Here is a 5,405-nt window from a genome sequence, read left to right as displayed (position 1 = left end):
TGCTTCCTGCTGTGCTTCACAACACAACGTGTTTTTATAAAGATGAATGCCTGGGAAACGGAAAGACTACTTTCATACATCTAGTTTGTGTTAGTTGACTGCAGTTCCAACCAGCTGGACATACAGGGTCTGGCAAATGACACCTGGAAGGAGGTACAGGCAGGAGGCACAGCACCCTGCAACCTCCAGGTGAGGGAGAGCAGCCAAGGATTCCTTTGGGACCTGCAGGTTCACTGTGTGCAGCAATACATGCAGGAGCATCTGAGTATAGAGATGATGGCAGAGGTACAGAGCTAAGCATCACAGAGAGGGAGAGTTGCTCATCTTGTTTCCCACGGTAAGACAGGAACTAGGAGCCACGAGGAAAATGTGGCCGCATTCTGCTTTCCTCTTCTGTCCCACACCAGCCCGTCAGAGGGGAGGAACAGCCACGCTTCCACTGAGACGTTCCTCTTCATGCACAAATGAGCGTGCACGGAGCTGTGGGCAGTGCTGGGGCTGCACACACGTGGGTGTGCACAGGTGTGTCCATGCACTGCAGAGATTTGTGCACGCATGTGGGAGGGTGTGCAAGGATGAGGTGGTACGTGTGTGTGTGTGTGTGTGTGTGTGTGTGTGTGCAGGGATGGGGTGGTACGTGTGTGTGTGTGTGTGTGTGTGTGTGTGTGTGTGTGTGTGTGTGCAGGGATGGGGTGGTACGTGTGTGTGTGTGTGTGTGTGTGTGTGTGTGTGTGTGTGTGCAGGGATGGGGTGGTACGTGTGTGTGTGTGTGTGTGTGTGTGTGTGTGTGTGTGTGTGCAGGGATGGGGTGGTACGTGTGTGTGTGTGTGTGTGTGTGCAGGGATGGGGTGCTACACGTGTGTGTGTGTGTGTGTGTGTGTGTGTGTGTGTGTGTGCAGGGATGGGGTGGCACGTGTGTGTGTGTGTGTGTGTGTGTGTGTGTGTGCAGGGATGGGGTGGTGGCCATTTGCACAAGCACAGAGGTGTGCAAAGCGGTGGGCGATTGCTCCGTTGAAGCAAGAAGCAAGCGTGACAGTGCTCCAGTTGTAAGGAAGTGCATTGCTGGAACAGGGCAGAGCTGAGCCTGCAACTGCAGCCTCCTTTGCAGAGCCCAGCTCTCAGAGGGTGAGACAGTTGTGCTTCCTGAGCAGCTCAGGGACGTTGTGGACAGAAGCAGCCGAGTCCAAAGTTCCTGGTGTGAAGTGCTCCGAACATCGGGCTCTCTGGGCGAGCTCCCGGCTGACAGCACTGCTCCCCTCTGCCCTCGCCCGGGCCTGCTGGGAGCTGCAGGGCCTGCTGGGAGCTGCAGGCCCCGCAGGAACTACCACTCCCAGGATGCTGTGCGGCAGCACCGGGCGCCGCCATGACAGTGCTGTGTGCAGTGCTGTGCAGGGCTGGGCCTGTGGGCTCAGGGCACCGGGTGCTCCTTCCCTGAGCCTGCCAGGAGGTAAGGCACCGTGAGGGTGGTTTGGGGGAGACCAAAAGACGTAGAGAGGACGTAGGTGGGACATGGAGGTGAGATAGATGGGGCATGAACTGGATCTAGAGAGAGGGGTGAGAAGGCAAGGTGGATATCCGACAGGTGGGGACAGGGGCCTGTACAGGTCAAGGGCCAAGTCCAGCTCTGCAAGCACAGCAACATGTCGGGGACGCCGGGCTGCGGCTGGGGATGGAGCAGAGCAAGATGGAGAAAGGGGGGAACATTCAGGGAGCGAAGAAATCTCCAAGTGGGGCTTTCTCCATAGCTCAGCCTGCAGCGCAGCCACACGACCTAGGCAGGCCTCAGACTGGGATCCTGCTGCTGGGTGCTGCAGGGTGCAGCCTGGCTCAGTCCTCTCTGCACCTGGGGACTGATGGCTGTGTCTGGGATGGCAGTGAGCCTCCTCCACTCCAGGCTGAGCCACTCAGCTCTCCCAGAATTCCCGTCCATCCCCCTTTCTCATCCCTCCATTCCCATGCAGAACTGACTGAGGAGGGGAGGGATGGGTCCAATGGTGGTGGCAGATCTGGGACACTGCCCTTTCTGCTGCCCTTTCACATTGCCCTGAAGGTGGGCCCGGGGGCCTGGGGAGGTGGGCTTTGTAACTGAAGGAATGGCCGCAGGCAGGCAGAAATATGGCAAAGACATGTAATCATTGAACGTAGCAAACAGTCAAGAAATGACAGTATTCCCAACCATTTCCCACCCTAACAATCCTTTCTGATCCCACCCCCTCAAACTCCCACCCCCAGTCGACTTCCCTCCCTCTGCCAAAAACCTCCCAGCCCCCTGTTGTAATCCAAGAAGAATGGCAGCAGCCATGGATCAAGAGAAGGACTTGACAGAGCAGCAGCTGTGGAGCAGGATAAAGAGCAAACCGTGTTGGTGGTGGATGCGGCAGGCAGTGCCAGCAGGGCATCCCCTGCTTCAAAGTGCACCTTTCCTCTCTCACCCACCACGCATTCTCTCCTGCATTCAGGGTCTGAGGGATTTCTTCCAGTTGTACTCCATATCCGCATGGCCAGTGTGTGATACAGAGCCCAAGTGGAACACCTGCTTGGAAAATGAAATCAACTCCCCCATTCAGTTCTATGAGCGTGCGCCTTCCTCTCAAGTGATGCGTGGTCATATTTGAAAAATCCAAATTAGTTGGATATAAGAGAGGTAATAGCATCATAACCGAGCATTACTAATACATTCAATGATTATTGCCGCAGATTCCAGCACCATTTGTAACATCAGACCCCATTGGATTCACATCCAATCTATTAACATAGTAGAAGCACAAGATAACCTGGATAATTCCTAATAACTCTGGTTCCTGAGACAGTAGTTGGCGAACCTGAAGGCAAAAGGTCAGCCCGCTAGGACAAACAGCCAGACAGCAGTATGGTTAAATATGGCTGCGTCCATCGACTGCCCGAAAAGCCATGCTTTTATAGCAGACAGACGAGGGCATTTAAAAACCACACACACTAATTGAAGGAAAGCTATTGCAATAACAACCCTAAAACCCCCGTTGAAAGCCCCGAGCTACTCATTCTTTTCCTAGAGGTGTCCTTGGTTCTCATGCTGTTTCTCCCTCCACAGCTGCTGCTCTGTGAAGCCCTTCTCTTGATGCATGGCTGCTGCTCTGTAAAATTCTTCTGGTATTACAACGGCCCCCCAGATTCCCACCCCAATAATTCCTTCCTCCAAATTGCAACACTGAATTTCAGAGTGTAACATTATCAGAGTACAATTTCTCCCCCAGAATTGCCACCGCACCAAGTTCCCTCCTCATCTCCCTTTCTGCTCTTCTCGTCTGCGCGTCTTCCTTACTTTAACCCTGTCCTTTTTCTTCTGGTGATGGAGATCTTCAGGCTGGAGGAGCTCTTGTCTTGCTGCAGCCACCCCAGCATCCCTTGCCAGCTGTGCTGTGCCCAAACTCATCCTCGCTGATCCATGCCAGCCGATCATCGATGTCAGCCATGTCCTCCGGGCTGCCTGCGCTTGTTGTCACTGCTGGAACAGCAGTCTGGAAAAGGCAATCTGGAAAAGTAAGTTCTTTGTAATTGAAAACTTCTCAGTTCCTTCTGATCTCGATATACAAAGTAGTTCCAAGTCCCTGTAGCTTTTGTGTTTTCTTTTGCAGAAGGATTCTGTGATTCTGTGTGATTCTGTGATCTTTGAGATCCTTTTCAACCCAGGCCATTCTATGACTGTACAGTTCCATACTGGAACAAATATAAAATGCTAACTATGTAAAACATGGAGTCAAACCTGTGTGATTTGTCCACACCAGGAGGTGATTAGAAAACAATTTGTAAGCTACAAAGCTGTTTGCTGGAAAGGAAGAGAAAATAAAACTACAAGAAACAGGGAAAACATTTCTTCCTGAAAATAGGAAGAATAATGGACCTGCCATGAAATTTGGGTGAAGCTGCCTGATTTTATGAAGCTATTCACATTATTTTCTTGGTGCTGTGTTTCCCAAATGAGTGGTTTCTGGCTCTGCTGCAGCACCAGTCTGCATGTGAATATCAACTCTACTCTCCATCTGGGAAGATTAAGACTTCACTTCTCCCACCAGCACCACTGAATTACAGTTACTCAGTGATTAAACAAAGGAATCCTTAAAGAAGGGTTTACAGCTGTCGTGTTATCTGAAGTGCTTGGGGCATTCTGATGCTATTAAGCTCTATGTATTAACAAGTTCAAAAAGAAAAGGTAGGCATCTGATTGTTGTGACAGTTTCTAAGTGATTTGGAAAGCTGTACCTCCCAACCACTCCTTCTATTTGATGGAGGTGACAAAGCTCAGTTTAATTTCTGACTGCTGTTTAAATTCTGAAGCTCGAGCTGGTTCCTGGAGCAGAAAAAGCTCGGAAGCTGTCCCTCCTACAAGCAGGCACCTCTGAGCAAAATATGACATCTCAATTTCTGATGGTAAGGTCAGGAGATCTGATACCAGCGTCTAGCTTTCGGCTTCATGCTGTGTTAGTGGGACCTTTGGCATCTAGCACTTAATGATCTTGAAGGTTTCTTCCAACCCAAGCCCTCCCATGATCCTATGATTCTGTGATTTCACTCAGGTTTATTAAGATGAGATGAGTTCTCCTAAATGCACTGTTCTCCATATGATTATATTTGGAGTCTTAAATTATAATTGGGTGACTTAAACCAGACACCAAACTTTCTGATGGCCAAAATGAAATGAAATCAATCCTTTACTGTGTCAGTAGTCTGTAACTAGAGCCCATCAGGTAATTCCCAGCCTCCTGCCTGTATCAGTGGCTGCACACAGTGAAAAAGTCTGATGGGATTTTAACCTCTAAAATGTTCCAAAGCAACCAGAGGGTGAATATATTCACTATGCAAATACCTGCAGGAATAAGCTTGTCATGTATGTCCTCAGGTACCACAGTAGTTAATGGTGGGACTCAGTAGGTCATGCTGAAAGTTGAGTCTGCTGATCTTGAAGGTCTTTTCCAGCCTACATGACCTTCTGCTAATATTTCTGTATTTATTTCTGTTCAGCTCCCAGAAAACCTCCCACCCAGCCCCCAGCTGACCCCGTGGTGAAAAATAAAACAGAAACCTCAGTGATGCTGGCATGGACCCCTCCGAAGATGCGCTGCCCCATTCCAATCAATGGCTACATGTGGAACCCAATAAACTAACTGGCTTCACGTGGGTGAGGTGCCACGAGTCTCATGTCCCCGTCCCAGAGTTCACGGTGAGCAATCTGTCTGAAGAGGCTGATGATCAGTTCCGAGTGTCTGCAGTCAATGCGCATGGACAGAGCCCGTCTCTGGAATTCCCAGGGAGCGTGCACCTTGGTAAGCACAAAAACCCCAGTGGAAATGGGTCAGTGTGTGCTGAGCAGCTGTGTTGGTTCCCTAAAGATGCTTCCTTTGACTTTAAGGATAGTAGTGCATTAACAC

General features: G+C 50.3%; 1 long non-coding RNA gene across 1 annotated transcript; it reads left to right on the top strand.

Annotated features, from left to right (window-relative positions):
* Positions 1–1,349: 1,349 nt before the first annotated feature.
* On the top strand, positions 1,350–5,110 carry LOC146755452 (uncharacterized). Its single transcript, XR_014938055.1, has 3 exons — positions 1,350–1,447; positions 3,335–3,519; positions 4,999–5,110. It is a non-coding gene; the product is annotated as an uncharacterized LOC146755452 (long non-coding RNA).
* Positions 5,111–5,405: the final 295 nt, after the last annotated feature.

The sequence above is a fragment of the Coturnix japonica genome, chromosome 32 (genome assembly GCF_054131305.1).
Source record: "Coturnix japonica strain WE chromosome 32, WE-NBRP24, whole genome shotgun sequence".
In the NCBI taxonomy this organism is placed as follows: domain Eukaryota; kingdom Metazoa; phylum Chordata; class Aves; order Galliformes; family Phasianidae; genus Coturnix; species Coturnix japonica.
Note: the sequence above shows the minus strand (reverse complement) of the source record. Positions and strands in the feature narration are given on the sequence as shown.